Source organism: Ambystoma mexicanum, chromosome 1p (genome assembly GCF_040938575.1).
Source record: "Ambystoma mexicanum isolate Mex_15411 chromosome 1p, UKY_AmexF1_1, whole genome shotgun sequence".
Taxonomy (NCBI): Eukaryota; Metazoa; Chordata; class Amphibia; order Caudata; family Ambystomatidae; genus Ambystoma; species Ambystoma mexicanum.
Genome location: NC_090921.1, coordinates 677,518,744 through 677,539,971, shown reverse-complemented (window position 1 = coordinate 677,539,971; position 21,228 = coordinate 677,518,744). Strand labels below are relative to the sequence as shown.

Below are 21,228 nucleotides of genomic sequence, written 5' to 3'. Positions count from 1 at the left end.
CATCCAAGATAACTAGAGGCCATTTTTGGAAGACGCAGAAGGGCCCCCTTTGGCCCACTGTTGGACTAAGGTATGGGAGATCTTAGCTATGGAGAGAATCACAGTATTCTTGTCCATTATGATCGTACGTACGGACTTGGGCCCTGTGCATAAAATATGATAGAGACAGCGAAGCCTCTGTATTTCAGCCACGACTTATGCTAAACCTAAGCCTCGAGTATTGGATTGGAGGGGGTTATGGCAGTTAAGCATGCACAGTCAGGACATTTGGGGAGTTGGGCCTATGAGGTTGAGATGGGAGGACGGGAGCTACTCGGACTATGATATGTCATGTGGAGGTATGGACTATGAGGGTTGTGCCTCTTATTCGGTATCTAAGTGCCACTGTATGAAGTTGATTCCCCTTATTTTATTATTATTATTTAATTTTTTTGTGGAGAGGGGAAATATGTTGCATGAGTTGTTGACGTTGTTATCCTGTTGAATTTTTTTGATTGTACATTGTGATGACAAATTAAATAAAGCTTATAAAAACAAAGTATGCATCGACCCCTTGTATAGGCTAATCTAGGAATGGAAGTGTCTGGGGTAGCTGATGCAATCACAGAGCAATTTCTCAAAAATGGTTTAGACAGGCCTGACGCATTGAAAATATGTTTTCTCTACCCTGTAACTCCCAATGGACCCTATAAAAGTGAGGAATGGAGACAGGTGCTTTTTGTCTCAGAGAGAGATCGAAGACGATCAAGGACAATCAGGTCACTGATTCCTGACTCCATAACTATATTGAGGAATGCCAGGCTGGAGAGCTTCCTGGGGCTGTACTTCCGGAACCAAAGGACTGGAATAGCAGAATGCAGGGCACATACACAATGTCCAAAATCAACAAGGTAAAGGCTTAAGGAGTGATGCAGATGAATAGTTCATTCTGTGGGCTCAGATAATAGTCCGGGTTCTGGCACTCTGGGATAGGCCCAGTTTCTTTGCACATGCATTGAAGCGGAATGCAGGACCCTGTAACCCCCAATGGACTTCAATGAAAGAATGAAAGGGAGGAAGAGCAAGACTGAGAGAGAGAGAGAGACAGAGAGAGAGAGAGACAGAGAGAGGCAGCAAGAGAAAATAAAATAAAGAGCGTGCTCGCAACAGGGCTCCGAATACAGAGGGATGGAGGAACCCAGGGAATCTAGTTAATGGACTTAGACTCACAGACTCCACTAGTTACAGACTCTGTCATGGCTGAGTAAAACACAAATCACTATAGGTAGAGTTACTGCTCTGCTTGGGCATGAGAGGGGTCTTCAGGGTTTTGCATGGCCTCTTGGTTACAGTTGGTCTAAGTGGATTGAGAACAGGGGTGCATGATAGCTATTTTAGAATTATGCCTGGTTCTGGGTCATATGTTCAGGACTGGAGGGCTCAGCAAGGGTCTGGCATTGGGGCAACTTCAAATTCAACAATAGCCACACTCTGTTTTTATTCAGACAAAGAGATGGACAAGAGGCTATCATCTTCTTAGTCACATGAGGAAGTGAAAGAGAATATTATATCGACAACAAGGTAGACTAAGGCAGTGAAAGTGGTGGACCTTATGAAAGAAAAATGATAATAATTACGTCATAAAGAATGTACTTACGTTAAGTTATGCTATTTTATGTTACTAGGATTTATACAGTGCATCCGGGCCATTTTCCTGGGCTCCAGGAACTCTGGTTGATCTGCAATGGAGGGGCATGGGTTAGGTTAGGTTATGGGGAAGAGAGGGGAGATGCAAGAGAGCTTTGCTGTTCTGTTGATGCATGCAGACGGGAAGTACCGTGAGCTGTGTGTGCTGGTCAGTTTCTAGGTGGAATGTGAATGGGGTTAAAAGGAAGGTATGGTTTTAGTGGCTAGGCAGAAGTAAAGTTAATGGTACCAAGCCAAATTCTAATTGGAGGAAATGGAATTCTATTTTGTTAAACTGCTAGATAAAAACTCATGTATTTTCTGTCATATAGTCGAGTGGGGTCCACAAAAGAGTTCATACTCCAACTCTTAGGGAAATTAATTTTATTAAATGCAAAATAACTGCTCCTTCAGCAAAACTAAAGGAAAGGAAAATGTCAAGACAATATTTCCTTAACAGCTGCAACAGTTAAAAAATCTCCTTCTTAAATTCCCAACAGTGTTGGATATCTTCTTGGCACTGTGATTTTTTCTCAAAATCGTCCCTTGGCTTGTCGCCTCTCCTCTTTCTGTAGATTCTCTAATGCCACTGTGTCTCCGTCTATAGCTTTAGAAACAGTGGGAGCTTCTATTTTGCTGACAAGACAGAGCCAATCGTGTTTACTGGCTTTCCAGAGAGGGTCGTAAGAGGGGCTTACAACTTCCGCTTCCTAAGGTCCAGGTTTCCACCCTCCTCTCTTTCTATTCTGGCCTGCCCTCCTAAAACTTGCACCACATACTTGTTCCTCCTCCCAGGCTAGGTTCAATCCCTTCTGATTGTGGTCTCACACTACCATCTGTCTTGGGTAATGCTTGCCTTCTCATTTCTTCACGCTTTTGTAAACTAGAAACTCACTAGTGCTGGATTCGTCCCTTCTGCTTCCCATCCTTCTCCCGAGGCTGCTTCTCTAATGCCCCTTCCTGATGTTTCTCTCCTGCCCCCTCCTGATAGTCTCCTCCTAATATTCTCCTCCAGCCACACCTCCTTGTACTCTCCCATGCCACTTCCTGATAGTCTCCTCTTCCAACCTCCTGCTAGTGTCCCCTGCCACCTACTCTCCCCTGCCCACTCCTGATAGTCTCCTCCTTCGACTTCCTGCTAGTCGCCATATACTATTCTTCTCCAGCCACCTCGTAGTTCTCTCCCCTGCCACTTCCTGATAGTCTCCTCCTTCAACTTCCTGCTAGTCTCCATCTAATATTCTCCTTCAGTCACATCCTAGTGCTCTCCCCTGCCACCTCCTGATAGTCTCCTCCTTCGACTTCCTGATAATCTCCACCTAATATTCTCCTCCAGCCACATCCTGATACTCTCCCCTGCCACCTCCTGATAGTCTCCTTTTTCAACCTGCTGATGGTCTCCTCCTGCAGCTCCTGATATTCTCCTCCTGATACTCTCCCCTGCCACCACCCGGTTCTCTCCTCCTGCTACCTTCTTATAGTCTGCTCCTGCCACCCCCTTAAGATCTTTACTCTCACCTTGTAGTCTCCAGTCTCTGCCATTTTTCCTCATGCTCTGCAACTTCATTCTCCCACTACCTTTCTGTATTGCTTCAAACTTGGACCTTCTCTAAAAACCCACACTACTACTGCGCTGTGTGGGTCCTATTTATCCCAGCGTTGCCTCCCTTTATGCAATGCTTTGGGAAAATCATCACCCTGTGTGGGGCAATGTTCTCTCTAATAATTTTTCTCTATGTGCGGAACTGGTTGGATGTTGTGCGAACATTTATTTCCATGTGTGCAACTGACTAATGAGGGAAGCTACTTTGTGAGCTACCGTTGCAGTAGAGAGTTTGGAAAGGAATTTCCTTATCCCAGCCAATGCAATTCTTTACAAATCTTACAACACTTTTTCCAAACAGACAGGCTAAAATATGATATGTCATATGTGATTATAGAGAAAACTCATCAACCAGTCCAAGATGTCAATATCTGCCACAGTACCTGCAAACATACTTCTGTGAAGAGAAAAATGTATGTGTAATGCCACTGGAAAATCACTCATGTGTATTACAAAACACAAATATTTGTTGGCATAACTGATGTGGCTGTCAAGAAATTCAGACAGAATAAACCATTTGTCGATGGATTAATGGCAATTCAAATCAATGGGACTCATTACAAGGCTGGTGGTATCCGTGCCTGTAATACAGGCACGGCGGCCACTGGTATTAATTTTTTTCCGGTGACCGGAAATGGGCAATTATCGGGTCAAATACCAGACCCGGTATTTGCCCATTCCTGGGCGCTGGAAAAAATGCTTCCCCATTTCTATTTGAGCCTCATAGGGCTCAATGGGGAAGCCGGATGCACAGGCACCGCTATCAACAATGCCTGTGCATCCGAAATGCTCTACTCGCGGGTGCCGGTACGGCATCCTCGAGCAGAACTCGGAGTTTGCCGGTCCGGGAACTACGGTACCGGCATGCTTACCGGTACCGTAGTTCCCGGACCAACAAACTTATGAGACCCAACGTGTCAAAAAACATGCTTATAGGAGTTCAAGTGCCACTCAAGGGCCAGGAGAACATGCTTCTAATAATTTGTGTAAGGATGATAATTGCATCAGAATAACTGCCCCTCAGAATATGATGATCAAAGGTTCCTGTGCCTCTGCTTACTATCCACATTACGTTATTCTATGGGTAGTGATAACACCAGCCTTACATCGAAGAGACATATGCACCATCAATTTTTACTCTGTAAAAAAAAGGAAAAAGTGCCTAACAAAAATGAGAAACAATGAACATATCATTGCTTAAACCCACAAAGCTCCACTGATATTTTTCTTCGAATTAGTGACCAATAGAGCAGTGGCATAGGAAGGAACTCATCTCAAGAGGACATTTAAGGGGAAAGAACATCTTTTAATGAGCAAAAAGTATCTCTATTGGCAAAGCGAATTACTTGTTTACTTCCTGAAAAATCATTTGACTCCAAGTAGGGAGCAGAATCTGATACGAGTCCTGCTTGTACCCCTAAATAGGAAGTGAAATGACAGGGCAAATAATAAAGTGTATAGTTTTGCCCACCCTTCCGCACCAAAGCCTAGCTACAATTAGACAAGAGCCTTACTAAAGAATATCACAAATACATGCCTTTTAAGTTAATAGCATCAATTCATCAGAGATATAACTGATTGAGTGCCTTCTTCTGTAACTATGTATCCTCTTCTGTAATTCTTTGTGATCAGTTCAATAAGATGCAGGGAGCTGCTAGAGACGATGCACACAGAACACATGGTTCAATTGAAAAGCTCTCAGCAGCTGAGCATAGAAAGAAAAAGAAGGTGCTGTTGTCTAGACGGGTACTAGAATTTCCTATCCTTTAGCAAACAAGCAACACATTTCCTTCAGCGTACTGCCGAAATATCTGCCTTGTTTTTTTAAATGTGCTTCTTTATTCATCACCCGCAAGGAGCGATGACCTGTGCTCTTCTTCCACCCATACCCTCCCCCAGCCCCTGTGCTAGCCTCCTATATTAGTTGATAGAGCACTGTAAAATGGGAGGGACTGTAGCAGTAAAAACTGACTGGGATATTTGCAGACCCACAATACTTTGCAAGCAAGGCATATTTAATGTCTCAGATATTATATGCATTTTAAGAATATCATGACTCTGCATGTACACAATTATTTTGCAGTGCATACTGGATTGTTTGCAACCTACCCCATCCTTATATCATTGTGTATGATTACTCAAGTGCTCAGTGAAACTGTTTTTGTATAGAAGCGAGTTACCATATAATGTGTGAAGGTCTATGCCCAAAGGAAGTCTGGACACTTGAAACGATGCAGATTGTGTGAAAAGCGTTCTCCTGTCTGAATATCCGGAGCCCTGATACTATGAACGAGTAATCCCAGGCATAGTCCATACCCATTATCCCTTGTAGGCTAAGTAAATGATATTGCAATGTTGCTCTCCACTTATAGGGTAATGTTAGTAATGCTCAAATTGGAGACGCTGAGCATCACATTTGCCTTCTCAAAATCTTTAGAGGGCAAATTAATATTTGAGTTTTATAATGTGTTAACTTGCAAGGGGGCCGCTTCAAAGCACCTGCGTGAAATATGTAAAAAAAAAAAGAGGAAGTATGGGATAAGGTTACACATTCAAGTAGCCTGCTTACTTACAGTCAGTGGCCCTCATTACGACCCTGGCGGAAAGTGACTGACCGTACCGCCACAGCGTAAATAGCGTTTCCGCCATTGCACGAAGGAGCAAAGTGCGGCCCATTCCGACCCATCGGGCACGAGCACCACGGCATGGCGGAAGTGCAAAGTCTGCGATGGCGGAAATGACCCCAAAACGGCCCACACCGCCGCCGTACGGCGCTCTAGGTGCAATACCGCCACCCATCACAGCGGACACCGCAGTGTGCGCCTACCGGAAAGTACGGTGACCGGAAATATACGGAAACGGAAGTAAAAACATGGGCCCGGAACGGGAAACATCCCGCCGTACACCTATAAAACCACAAACACCACACAACCACCAAAAACACTACCCTGAGACACACCCCAACCCGTCATCCACCCTAGCAAAACCAAGAAAAATGGGAAAAGTAGCGAAGAAAGCGTGCGACCGCAAGCGGCAGGTCCACTTCTCCCGTGAGGAACTCACCGTGCTAACAGAGACCCTCCAGGAGAATGCAGCCGTCGTCTTCTCCACGCAAATGACCAGGACGTCACTTGCGAACAAGAAGGCCATATGGGCTCTGGTGGCACAGCGGGTAAGTGCGGTGGGGACCGCACCCCGCAACCCACAGCAATGCGATGGGACGACCTGCGGATACGCGTCCGCAGCATACTCTCTGCCAACCGCAACATTGCCACAGCCACCGGGGGAGGTCCTGAATCACCCATCAAGTTGACCCCCTGGGAAGAAATCTGTGCCTCCACCATCGGAATGGAGAGCATAGAGGGAGTCGGAGGGATGGAGAAAGGAGTGCAGACATCCGGAGAATCAGGTAGGTGGCCCAAATGAAACAATGCTAAATCCACAATGTCCAATCATGTGAAGTACCATGTGTCCACATAGTGCAACAGAAACACATGTCCAGGAGAACGTCCACACACATCGGCCTGATAGCGCACGTTAAAAACCCACAATAAATACATAATTAATCAAAAACCCCTAAAACACGCACTACACGTGCAGCAGGCACACCCTAACTGCAGGCTGCCAAACAACTGCACCCTCACTCCACACACAAATGAAACCACCTCCAAGGCCCCGACCCAAATCACCCTCAGGTACCACCCCAATGCATGTGATACAATGCCATTCCAATTTCCACAGACCCATTAATAACCCTCGCCCTCCTTTACTCCACCACAGGGTCCGATCCAAACGACGAGCATCAGGACACCCCTACCAGCACACCTGCAAAGAGGGCCAAGACCAACGGCCAAAGACCCTCCACCTCAGCTGCACGCATCAAGACACGGCAGCAGCACAAATCAGGTGGCAGCACAGAGGAGGGAACATCAACAGGCACCCCAGCAACCAGCATGCCCACACCACCACCACCACAGGTCCCCCCAACGGATGCCACAGAAGGCACTGCCTCTGGTGGCAGCAGCACCATAGGTGACACCCCATTGATGGCAGCATGCTCCGACACAGAAGACGGGGATGTCGAAGTCAGATCCATCCATGACCTGTCCCAATCCCCCTGTCTGTCCCATCCCGTACAACATGAGGATACCACGCAGGGGCACCCACAAGACGACGACTGGCCATCCCCCACAAGCCCCTCTGTGACACCCCCGCAAATGGCCATGGCCCAGCAGAGGCAACAGTCCCTCGACCAGTTAATCGTGCAACAGCAGCAACTGGCCACGCTCCTCAAGGACCATGCCGATGAATGTGGGGGCACTAAGGCAGACATAGAATCATCAACTGAGACACTTAGGGCAGAAATGGAGAGAGGTACAGAGACACTAAGGGCACAAATGGAGAGTAGCACCGAGAGCCTGAGAGTCCAAATGGAGAGAAGCACCGAGAGCCTGAGGGGGGAACTGCATGCGACGTCCAAAGACGTATGTGCCGAACTTGCCGCAGTGCGCCGTGTGCTCACTGAGCTCTCGCAAACCCTTAGGGACATGCATGGACGTGAGCAGGCAGAGACATCATCCGTTGCAAGTTCCGTCCAGGGCAGCCCCCAACGTAGATCTGGGAGGAACCTGCGCTCCACAGGCAGGGGTGCCCCTGATACCCGCAGAGGGGGCTTGCAATAGCGACAGCCCACTGACAATGAGCATCTTTGGACACTGGTGTTCGGGGGGGAGGTAGGAGGGTGGAGGGGGTGTGTTGGGCTCACTTGGGTGGCGGGTCGATAGGGTGTTCAACATGATATCACATATGCCATAAACAGTGCACGATCAACCAATGAGATGTGTGGACATTGATCTTTGTGTACTAGGCCATCATAGGCGTACAGTCCATATTGTGCATGTCCCAGACACACACAGTGCCACGAGTCCTGTGTCCATGTATCAGCCACCAGGCGTGAGTGCTAGAAGCATGCATCAATGAGATGCTGACGAATGTCACGGCCCTCCGGTGCCTCGCAGACTCCTTGAGGTGCTGCCACATCCCCACCCTCATCATGACCATCATCAGGTGCTTGCAGTTCTGCGTCAGGGGGCATGGGCACATTTCTACGTACGCACATGTTGTGGAGCATGACACATGCCATGACCATCTTTGCAACCTTCTCATGGCGGTACAGGAGTGCCCCGCCAGACCTGCTGAGGCAGCGGAAACGACCCTTCAGTAGGCCGAATGCCTGTTCGATGACTACACGGGTACGTGAGTGGGCATGGTTGTAGTCCTCCTCATGCTGGTCCCGTGGGTTCCGGACTGGTGTGAGGAGCCATCTCTTCAGTGGATACCCAGCATCACCTGTATGTGGACGAGAAACGTATGATGTGGAATGCCATTGCTACGTACGCACACCCCCCCCCCTTCCTGCCAGGTCATTGCCGCATCACATACCCCACATCATCATGCATGAAATGAGACTCACCGAGTAGCCAGGATCTGTTCCCTGCGTGTCGCTCCATGTAGCGTGGTATAGTAGAGTTCCTCAAGACCATAGAATCATGGGTTGATCCAGGGAATCGGGCACAACAATGTGTAATGATCCTGTTGGAGTCACACACCATTTGTACATTCAGGGAATGAAATTGTTTTCGGTTGCGGTACTGGGCCTCCATGGCATGTGGGACGACCAATTCCACATGGGTGCAGTCGATGGCACCAATGCAACCCGGTATGCCGGCAAGTGCATGGAATCCCACTTTTGTGTTGGTAATTTCCTGCTCCGAGCGTGGTAGAGAGATGTAGTCGTCTGCGTGCTGCAGGAGGGCATCGAGCACTTGCAATAGTGTCCGTGAGAACAGTGGCTGAGAAATGCCATGCAACTGTCCGACTGTGTGCTGGTAGGTGCCTGTGGCCAGGAAGTGGAGTACAGACACCACCTTCAGTAGGGGTGGGATGGCGGTTGGGCTATCTATCATGCTGACAAGGTCAGCCTGTGTCATGTCCACAATGGCGGCTATGGTGTCCCGGTCCAGACGGTAGAGGGTGTGGATCTGCTCATCAGTGAGGTTGAACGGATGTGCTCGGAGGCGTGGGATTGCGGGCTGCCTGCGTGGTGGTAGTGGCTGTGCTGGCGGCCCTTGCTGGCCCTGCCTTGCCCTCCTCCTCCTCCTGCGTCTCCTCCGTGCGGCCGGTTGTAGTTGGTGTTCGTCTTCTTCTAGGAGTTGGAGTACTTGCAGTGCTATCAGGTCCCCCAGGGCCAACATCGCGAGTCCTGCCGGTAGCATTTCGGAGTGGGTGTGGTTGTGGGAGGAGACTGGGTGTGCAATTTATGTGTTTTCAGGCTGTATGGCCTCCACCTGTGGTGATTCATTCCACCTGTGCAAACTGCTCTCCCCTTTGGCCGAGCACGTCCCGCACACAACGCTGCAATTCGAGGAATGGCATCTTGCTATTGCAATCATGTATTTGTACCCGATGGCCGTGTAACATTGGTTGATATGTTCATTCTGCTGTGGTCCCATTGTTTCACATACTATCTGTGCAGTCGCGAACAGACTTGTGAAGGGTCAGTGGAACGTAGTACTCGAGTAACGGTGGGCCCTCATGCATCACTGTACCGAGTTGCAACGACGGGCGGGGCGTCCCATTTGTGGGTGAAGGCAGTTGCCATTTTCACACACAGCCGCACTAGATGGATTAATTTGTGATTTCAAACGGCCACAGATGCCTCTTCGACGTGATGTTGCAAATGAGGAATTCGAAGGGCGGCGCTTTCGGTTTTCAGCTAGCGGCGAGGAGATGCCCACAGGTCTGACTGCAAATATAACGTTCTATTGTTCAATGTCCTTGAGACAGGGGCCATGGCGAGAATGCAATGATTGATATGAATAGTATGGGATGCGCAATAGCGTAGTGGACGATAAGGCAGGACGTTCCCAAATACATGTTACTTCACTACACTGGAATTACGGGCTGGGGCACTGTGGATTTTGCAGGCTGCATAACGCACAGACTCAATGGATATTTCTAATGTTATGTGAGTAAATATTCAGGCGTTTTCATACCGGGATGAGGGAATGATGAATGGATGCATGGGCAGGTGATTTGATACAGAGTTTGCCATGTACAGGGCTTCTTGGAATCTATCCGCCTCCCCTGCGCTATGTGATGCAGGGCTGCCATAGTGGGACCATCGTCTATCTGGCCTTGTTGAGCCCTCCCTGTCTCGACGCGCCCTCAGACACTTGTGTCCATGCACGTTACCAATCCCATCTGATGGATTCTGTTTTGACAGACGCATGCACAGGTACACTCGTTTGTGATGGTGTTTACACCTCGATATAGATGGTTATGAGTCGCAAGTGGTTTTGGGGTGGTGATGATCCTTTGGAGTGGGCTTGCATGCATATGGCTGTGGATTTAGTGTGATCATTGAAGTGAGTTGTTCGGATGTAGTTCTGATTGCCATTCTGTTCTTTTTCTTTTCTTTTGGTTGACAGGTATCTCCTCCCCTTTTGCCACTGCCATCTGTATGCCACTCCTGCAGATGGCTTTTACTCCCGACACCTGCTGCTTCGTGTTAATCAGTGGAGCAGCATTACGATCTTATGGGACGATCGCCAATGGGCCACATGCCCTTACGCAGTACTGGTGGCTCGGAGCAACATTTCGGCCTTTCAGCTGGACTAGTGCCTCCCCATTGGGACGGCCCTGCGGTTCTGTGCGCTTCCATGTTGCCTTTTCGTACGTGAATGTGGCTCTGTGTACCATGATGGAACAGGGCGTCACACAAGTAGTGGCTGGTCATTTCTTGCGGATGCAGCCCACAATGGTGAAATGTGTTTTGGAGTTCATGGCCTAATGGCTGTATGGGCTTGGTGATTTTGTTGTGCATTAAATTTCTATTCTGATTTGGCCCGTGTAGCGTTCTTCTTTGCAAGTGATGTGGCATATTCCTATTTGGGGAGCGATGTATTGGGTGGAGATCTGCATTGGGTTCCAGCGTCGGAGTTTAGTTGCGTGGTACTGTACTGGGCGCGTTTGCCTACGAAGCCCAGTGAGGTCAGGGATGGGGGCTGCCAATATGACTGTTTGAATGTTGTCATGCTCAGGGGCGGGGGATTGGGTTTTGTGTAACAGATGCCGGTCAGCCAGGTGGACTGGTGGAATGATGTGATTTTCGGAATATTGCTGGTCACAAGTGCCTGTGTTTGCGTGCGTTTCGGGGGGGGGGACTGTGGTCATGTCCATTGGATTGGCTTCTGTATTCGTGCCATCTGTGCCCTGCAGCTCCCATTGGCCCCTCTTGTGTTTCTTTTGTTCGTTGGCATGCATGGGTGACTTGTACATTTCACTGGTTGCATTGTGACTTCATTGCACCTACGGGGAGTTGTACTTTGTGGGCAGGGAGCGGTGTACAGGCACTCAGTGGGGCCGTTTACGGTTGATTCGCGATGCCGTACTTCTCACCATGGCGGAATGGTACATTCCGCCATGCTTGATGGCGTTAGGTACATGTCCGCTAGGGTCGGAATTGGCGTACCCTTGCGCCATGGTGGTATTTACGGTTTGGCATGGCGCGCGCGTGCTTGGTGCAGTTGGCGTTGGCGTTCACTACGGTGTCGCTAATGGCTTCGTACTTTGCGGTGACGGGTCATAGTCGCACCGAGCGCTATTCGATGGCGGTATTGCATTTCCGCCATCGTTTTCCGATTTCCGCAAGGGTCGTAATGAGGGCCAGTATCTGTTATTTGAGCTGGTAGTTCCATTATATAGTGTGGGTGATGCTTTTGGTAAGGCGCAATGAGTAACAGAAATATTGGTGCGTGAACGTTATTCATGTTACAACAAACATAAAAGAAGTGGATGTAGGTACACGTCTACTAACCTTTTGCAGAGCCAAGAGAGAAAGAGTCAAAGTTGTCTTGTAGTATCTTAATGTGTTTTGGGGCCGAAGTCAGAGTCATAAGCTAAAAGTGTGTTAGAGTCTGGTTTAGGAATCATGGGTGGGGAGTGAACATTATTTGGTTGATGTGTGCAGGCATATCTTGGTTAGATTCTTCATTTCACTGTGCCAGTTTTTCATATTCGTTTTTAACCACTTGTGTGTGTGTTTTGCTGTTAGGGATTTTAGGTGTTTACGGTCATGCTTGCATAGTACTGTAATACAAATTAGCAGAATATCAAGACTAGTTGTTCAATTTGAAAGAAAGAAAATTGCAGGTAATTGCTGTGGCTTGTGCCTTATTAAATCTTTTTGAATAGGTGAGAATTGCCTGTGTGCGCTGGTAAAAATCTTCTGAGCGGCACACAGAAGGAAGCTGTGCAAGCGCACATGTGCACATCTTAGAGGGAACATTTGTGGGGCTATTAACGTTGAGTTTTGATTGGGCCGCTCTTATTGGTTTTCTCGTTTCAAGTGTGCCGAAATTTCGGGTGGGTTTTTCTTTTTGTTCACGGACAGAGGCAATATAAGTACGGTCTGCCATTTTGGATTTTCAGTTTCCCTCTGGGTGTGCCTTCATGTATGATTGAGGCTCTGGAAGTTGAGCCGCAACCCTCCTTCATCTTGCCACAGGAGGGGTGTACCCCGGTCTGCAGTGGAGTAACTTTGCTGAAAATGTTGGGATGGACATAACAACTGAAGTAAAGGGATGGGATGAAGGGAGGGCGGATGGTGGCTCTGAGGGATTGTTACGGCCAAATTGTTTTTTTTTTAAAAGTGGTCGAATGGTAGATTTGACCGAATTCGGTCACCACCATTATTTTGAAGTCGAAGATACCAAACATGAAGAGCAGTGGTTGCAAGGGTGGCCCCCTAAACCCATGTTTGGTATTTTTAGCTTTGGCGGCTGCAGGGGTGTCCCCCGCTTCCTCAGCATTGGTGGCAGGGGACCCAACAAAAAAAGAAGAAAAGGGACACTGCAGCGTATGAACGAACCATGTTAAAGGTATGGATCTGACGCTGCAGGTTACGGGAGAGGCAGCGGATGGAGAAAAGTTAAGTGGGGGGAGTTTATGGGTGTACTGGTGGTTTAAGGGGACATGGTTTGGTTTTTTGTAACAAGGTAAAAACGTATTTGCAGTGAAAATGACTACGATTAATTCTGCTGTGATTTTGTACGTCGGTCAAACAACCTAAATCCCTGAGGGATAACACTAAACTACTACACCACAAGAGTCGATTGCTGACACTCTGTTATAACTTTCATAAGACTGGTGGCTTTTCTTTAAAATTCAATTGGGCCCACACACATCTACAGCCGGCCTGCAATGTACCCAGTGACACAACATAACATTCACAAACTTAATTCCACTAGAACATACAAAAAATGCATTATTTATCATTCATTAAGACACAAAAGTCAACACACATATGCTTGCACACACTCTCACTCACACACAAATGCACCCAGCACCTCCACTGACACACTGTGTGCACACAACCTTTATGTGTACATTGACAATAACACATGGAAACAGTGGCGCAACGTCCATTATGCAGACCAGACTTTATCACCCCCTGATACCTGAAATTTTGGGCTACGTTGACTTGACCTAGCTGAACTATAAAACCATGGCCGAAAGGACCAGATTTACTGCAATGTCAGTAATTTGCCCGATTTTTCCTTTCATTCAAAGGCAGAAACCATTGGTTAATGCAGTGCAGTGGGTGGCCAAGTATAATTGGTATAGATGTTTAAATGTCATTTATCTCCAAATTTGGGTTCTGTGCAGCACCTTATATGTTTACGTGCTGATAGATTTTTTTCTACAAGATTCTGACTGATTAAAATTAAGGTATGTTTTCCTGTGTTCAAATGACTCCAAGCAGTGAAGTACTGAGCAGGAGAGTCGCAAGGGGGTGGTCAAGCTACCCCCCGTAGCTCTTTTAAGAGCCAGACTGGGACATTTGTCATTGGTCACCTCCCCTATTCGGCACCTCAAAGAGGGTGTCCAATGCCAAAAGTGTCCCGCTGGCAGGACAATATGTGCTGAGCAATTCCTGCTCAGCATGGCATTATCCTGGCAGCAGGACACCTTACCTGTTCGGAATGGTAGAGGAGTCCCGCTGCCAGGACAATGTCCCAAGGAGCTCCAGACAGCAGAGGGTTCTTAATGTTGCTCTGTATCAGAGTATTACAATGTGAGCCATTAGGCACTGACGGGAGGGAGGGGGGTACTATTAGCAGGGACTTTTGTCCCTTTAGAAATGTGAATGGGAGGGAGTGATCAGAAGTGAGAAGGGTGCATAATGTTGATGCTTTACGATATAATGACTATGGCTTTAAAGAGGGATTTGTTAGGCTCACATTAATCTACATGATGCTATTGTGACTCTGTGAAGAACCTAATGACTAGAGTTGCTATATATATATATATATATATATATATATATATATATCATTTTGCACCACAAAGTTATTTGTCACTTGGCTTACTTATGGCAACTTCCATGGTGCCTCCAAGTGTCAAAGACTGATGATGCGCATTGTAATGTCCTTTTCTGTGAAGTCACTTCTGTTGGTGCAATCCTTATGCTAATTCGGAAGTGTGCATGTATTTTGCCTCAGAGGGCTTGTACAGAGCTCCCCAACAAACATACACAAACACAATACATTTTTTAATTTTTCTCTGCTCTGCTTTGCTTTCAAATGCCACCCGGGCCACGTCTCATGTTACACCAACCTCTTCGCACTCACGCGCCTCCTGACAGGAACAAGGAAGCTGAATGAGCTTCCTAGTTCCTGTCTGTGGGGGTCATTACGACCTGGGCGGTAAGGGTTACCGGGCACCGGTAAGGAGACCGGTGCCGGTAATCCCTTACCGCCCTATTCCAAGGTCCCTTGGCGGGGACCGTACGGAACGTCTGGTCTGACCACACGTCCCTTACGGGTCCCGCTAAGGGACCAGGGTGCTAATAACGGGCTTGGAAGCCCCTCCCCATTCCCATTGAGCCCTATGGGGGCTCAAATGGGAATGGGGAATGGTTTGTGCAATGGGGACTTACCAGTCCCGCCAGGTTCAGACTAGACTGGTAAGTCCCTATTGCACAACACCGGACACGGGCATGGTATGGGCGGTAGCCATGGAGCTAATAGCTCCATGGCTATCGCCCAGGTCGTAATGACTCCTGGTGTTGCACGAACACGAAGCCGGAAAGCGATGCTCTGTGCCGCTGGCCCCCAGAAGTGCTGCTACGAGCGGGACAGCACAGGCGCCAGCTCTCGCAACACCCAGTTCAGCACCCTGGCTGCTGACTTTGAGTCAGGCCAGCCAGGGCGAGCGACTGAGCCATGCAGGGCATCCCAGCCCTGAATGTGTTGCAGCGCGGCTGCCAGGCATCTCTGCATTATGTAATGAGACAGCGCAAGCCTTGCTGGGTACCCCAGCCGGGCCTGCGCTGTCCCAATTACATAATTGATAATTGCAGCCCCCCTGCCCTCCCTCCAAAAGATGGGGGGGACAAAAAGGCATGCCACAGAAGTTGGGGGGGACAAAACCCCCTGTCCCCCCCCTATAATTACGCCCATGCTGGTCTGTCCCTGTGTAGCCTGGTGAGCATTTGTTTGCATGATGTGTTTGTTCAAAATGGTAAAAGCGTGCCTCTGGTGCAGCAAAGATATGTTCAACACCCTTGCTATCACGCTTATGAGATCTGCACTGCTCATAGTATGCCATTTTTCTTCCAAAGTATTCTCATTTAAAGAGCCAGTCACATTTAGGTTGTGCGTGTGACTGTTCCCTACCCATACTAACCCAGGACCATGATCCAGAAGTACTGGTAGGTGCACTGCCCCATACGATGTCCCCAAAATAAGGCAGGAGATTTGCTCACACATCCCAGAGCCATGTGGGTGTGTGTTTGTGTGTGGTGTTATCTCAGCACAGGGTTTCAGGTTTACATCGGGCTGCCAGGTCTGCCTGGTTTAACTACTTAGATGTGAGTGGAGACATGGAGCAGTAATGTTGAGATGTTTTCATGAGATGTGATGTGGTGGAGTGTTATAGAGTGTTTATGGCATTAGGCTATCGACAGTCTCGGATCCACAACTAGGGTGGCATCCTCTTTGTCGTCTCCGGCTTTGCAGATCAGGTAGGTGAACCCTGTATTTAGCACCATTAAGAACATTACGCTCTTTCTGGATTTTATAACCTCTGTGTGCTGCTATCCTCCTCGTGGTGCTCCCAACCATGTCCCTTTAGGGGGAATCGAGTAATGAGCTTGCCGGTTTGGATAGACCCACCAGTGCATCGGACGGTGTGCCTTCCAGTGCACTGTTTGTTGGCGGGGATGCTAAGGGGAATGTGATGCCTACCCACTCCCACCGGGTGAGGGGACGGGAAGGACAGGAAAGGTAGGCTGCTGTTGGATGGCTCTTTAATTAAAAGCATCCATTGAGAAAGAAATGTACAACCTGGTCCGAACCCGATTTTCTCAGTAACATTTCACAAAACCGCTTCTATCCATTCCAAACCTGGAAAAGAAGAACATATTGGTAACAATCGTTTCTGTTGACGAAAGTTACTAATATGATGTCTCTTCTCTGGGCCCGGAATGAATGGAGATTCAATGAATGCAACTCACCTTATCTCCCCTTCCACACAAATCTCCAGAATGCTGGTGCTGATCCTGTATATAGAAAGAATCCAAGCTATTTGCATTCTAATGACAGCTGGAAAAGCAAAACGACAATTAACAAAATTTAACAAAAAACGAGAGCAGGTCTGGTCTAACTACTCACACCTGAAAAGTAAATAATGAAGATTCGGACACTTTTGCGCACTGATATTAGATAATTTCTGACTTGTCAGACCTGGCCTACCGTGGCTCAATCATGACCAAAGAACCTAATATTGATCCCAACTGCATGGGCTGCTGTACAAAAGCCTGTATTAAAGCAGATCTCCTGCTTCATGCTCAAGAGTTCCCTAGTGACCTGACTACTTGCAACAGGCATGATATGATATGATGAGTCATTTATAACGCGCCTGAACACAAGTGTTTCTAGGCGCCTGAACACAAGTGTTTCTAGGCGCGACAAGACAAGGTAGGGAAGGCAGAGGGAGGACAAATCAAACTATCTTCCTAGGCCTTGTCTCATTCAGATCGTGCAAGTGCAGGGGGGAGAGGAAAGTGAGAAGTGCCAAGGGGAAGGGTAGGGAAAGGGAAATGCAATCAGGGCAGTAGTGCTCTAAGTGCAGCCAGGGCAGGCAGCTCTGGGTAAGTGCAAGAAGGCAGGGGACTGTAGGGTTACAGATACAGCCCCTAAGTGCACAATGGGCCCGGAGGTAGTGCTGGGCTGCTGGTCGTGGAGCAGGCTGGTGCCCATTGAGGTTCAGAGGGTAGCCAGGCCAACAGTCAGCGCAGCATACAGGTTGGACAGCAGGGGAGAGAGAGAAAGCATTAGCAAAAAGGAAGGTCTTGAGCTGCTTCTGGAACCTCGGGTGGTCCTGCTCATGTTTGAGAGAGGCAGGCAGGCCATTCCAGAGGGAGGCCCCTGCAGAGAAGAGAGATCTACCCCCCACTCTCTGCCTGAAGAAGCACCTGACCCTCAGAGAGTTGGAGGTGGCTGTGCAAAGGGCTCGAGAAGGAAGGTGTTTAGGAAGAGAGAGTTGGGTGTAATGTGGTCCCTTGCCCCAGAAAGCCTTGTGGACGATGCAGAGGGTCTTAAACTTGATCCTTGCCGCCAACGGGACCCAGTGGAGAGATTTCAGTGCTGGAGAGATACGATGCCTGGGCTTGAGGCCAAGGACAAGTCTCACAGTACTGTTCTGTATTCATTGCAGAGGGCAGAAAGTAGAGAAAGGCAGGTTGATAAAGTGGCTGTTGCAGTAGTTCAATCTAGAGAGAACCAAGGCTCTGGAGAAAGTGAACTTCTGGGGGAAAGTGAGAAAAGAAACGGAATAATACCTTTGAGGAGGTGCAGTTGGTAGTGGGCCTTCTTGCAGAGGTCTGTGATGTGAGGAGGGAAGGAGAGAGTGGAGTCCAAGATGACACCAAGGTTTTTTGCCTCACAGGAAGGCACAAGGAGAGGACCCAAGGAGGGCGGTTAGAGTGAAAGTGGGAAAGCAAGAGCAGGGGTCCCAATGAGAAGGATCTCAGTCTTACTGGCATTAAGGCATAGATCATTGGAGGACACCACTCCTGAGTCGTGGATAGAAAGTCAGGAATGAGTGAGAGAGGAGAGGAGAGGAGGCGGAGGGGAGCCTGAAGGAGAGCAGAGTGTCATCTGCTGAACATTGAAAGTTAGAGAAGGTAGTGATGAGGTGGCCAAAGCAGCCAGGTAGATGGTGAAAAGCCAGGGTGAGAGGTTAGAGCCCTGGGGAACACCACATGTGGAGAGAGAGGCGGTGGAGAGAAAGGACACAAGTTGGACCTGGGAGGGTCGGCCCAGAAGCAAGGAGGTCAGCCAAGCCAGGGCCTGATCCATGATGCCCAGCTTATCACGGAGGTGATTGATCAGTATGGCATGATTGACCATTTCGAAGGCAGAGGAAAGATCAAGGAGGATGAGGACAGAGGGAAGGCTAGAGTTGAGGTTAGTGAGCAGATCTTCACGGGTGTTCAGGAGAGCGGTTTCCATGCCTCTGGCTGCTCTGAAGCCAGACTGATGGTCAAGGAGACAACCAACAAATTCAGTGTGTAGTGTAAGATCGGAGATGGCCAGTTTTTCCAGGAGTTTGCTCAGGAAAGGAGTGCTAGAGAACGGGCGGTAGTTTGCCGGACAGGAAGGATCGGCAGAAGGTTTCATAAGGAGAGGGTGCACCAGGGAATTCTTTAGAGGGGAGGGGAAGGTTCCAGTGGAAAAAGAGTGATTGCAGAAATCGGCCATGGCTGGAGGGAGGTGTCGATGTGGTTCTTGATGGTTCTGGAGGAGCAGGGGAGCACCTACTTGGATGATACTTTCATTGATTGGACTTGTCTAGAAACATTGTTAGGAGTGATTGCAGAGAAGTAGGAAAAAGGAGGGGTGGGGGAAGATGGCCAGAGGGGGGCCATTAGAGGTAGAGGGGGAGGAAGAGGAGAGAGCAGATAGGATGCCCTGAGTTTTAGTGGTGAAGTGAGAATCCAGAGCCGTGCAGAGGGCCTGGGAGGGAACAGGAGAGTTGAGACTGAAGTAGGATTGGCTAGCTCCTTGCAGATTTTGGATCTATGTTGTTTGACCGAAGTCAATAGATTTGCGGCGGAATTTTGCTGCAAATCTATTTGACCTTTGGGCAAACAACGCAAATCCCTGTCCTGCCAGCAGCCCTGTACCAATCCCCCGCCCCTTCCCCTACTTACCTTTTTCGCTGGCCTCCGGCACTCCCTTCAGTTCCGTCCCTCCAACGCGAGTCGGAGCTGATGCCGCAGGGTCACTTTTTTCTTTTCTTTTGTGTCCCTTGCTTCCAATGTCCTGGAAGCGGGGGACACCCCTGCAACTCCTGAAGCCCATTATACCGAACATGGGGACCGGGGGACACCCCCGCAACCCCTGCTCCTCATGTTCGGTATATGGGCTTTGATTTGTTGGTAGTGGCCAAATTCGGCCAAATCGTCCATATGGACAAAACAATTCGATCGAATTGGGTAGTACCCAGATTTTGAAGAGTTTGGCCGTGTTGTTAAAGGCCGCAGAGACACGGCCTGGGATGTGGGCTCGCTTCTTGGACAAGGCAGAGTCTGTATTGCCTTTGGAGCATGCAGCAGGCCAGTTTGTCACAGGATGCACCCAATGCCCTCCACTTCCTCTCAGCCACCCTACACTTGCGTTTTAGGGTGGCAAGGTCAGAGTCATATCAAGAGTTGCACTTGGAGGTAAGCTTCAGGCAGATTCTCATGACAGGGGCAGTGTTAGAGATAGAAAGATGCAGGTTAGAGAGGTCTGTGTCAGAGTGTGAATCAGCCACAGGTGTAAGAGGAGGAGAGAAAGTAGCGGCAAAGGCCTCTACTGACACACGCCTCATGGGCCAGATCACTGAGAAGTAGATGGCAGTGCTGGGGTCTGCTTCACCTAGGGGACAGAGAGCTTCAGGTGGGAGGAGAGCAGAAGGTCGTCAGTCCACGAGAGAGGAGTGGTGAGAGGGTTAGAGAGGGGGGTGTCTGAAGAGATGAGAACATCCAAGGTGTGCCCGGTAGAGGGTAGAATAGAGAGAGAGTGTGTGTCACAGAGATTGCAGAAGAGCCCCAAGGAGGGGTTAGAAGCATCCAGATGGATGTTGAGGTCTCAGAGGAAGAGAAGATGAGTGGTAGAGGCAAGGCGAGAAGGGGAGAGGTCAGCCCACTCTGAGAGGAAGAGGGCAACCTGGCCAGGTGGCCTGTAAATGGTGGCCACAGTAAGAGAGAGGCCAGGAGAGACAGAGAGCCTGCAGACCAGGCATTCAAAGGAAGAGTTGGCCTGCGTAGGCATGATGCAGGGACCCGCTCTGGAAAGATCAAGGCTACTCCACCTCCCAGTCAGTTGTTTCTGGGTGCATAGAGGATCGTGTAGCCATCGGAGGAGAGTTTCAAAATTTGTGACAGAGCTGGCCGTGAACCACGTCTCAGTGAGCGCGAGGCCATCAAGGTCCAGTTCTTCAAGGAGGTGGCAGATATCAGAGGTGTGGTTTGACAGCAGAGCGAGAGTTGAGAGTAGCAACGTGGAGAGGTTGCCACCTTTGAAAGACTTCTGTAGGGGGTACAAGCTAGGGGTACACCCTGCGGAGGTGTTAGAGGGTGATGAGCGTGGGTAGATAAGGAATAAGGAGTAGCCAAAGAGGATGAGGAGAGTGCCAGAGAGGTGGCGGAAGGAGGCGGTGGTGGAGGAGCCAATGAGGTGTTGGTAGGATTATCAGGGGGAAGAAGAAGTTGATAAGAGGTGGGAGACACCTATCAAAAAGGAGGAGATTTGGCTGAGGGCCTTGGACCAAGATGGTGCCATTCAGATAGACATTAATGATGGTCTTGGTGTAGTGGAAGGAGGCAAAGAGGACCTCCCGCCGAGTGC

The 21,228-nt window shown here is 48.9% G+C and overlaps 1 protein-coding gene across 6 annotated transcripts in view; it reads right to left on the bottom strand.

Moving 5' to 3' along the window:
- ANXA9 (annexin A9) overlaps positions 1-21,228 on the bottom strand; it is a 197,406-nt gene that overhangs the window by 104,293 nt on the left and 71,885 nt on the right. The gene's annotated exons all lie outside the window — the stretch shown is intronic.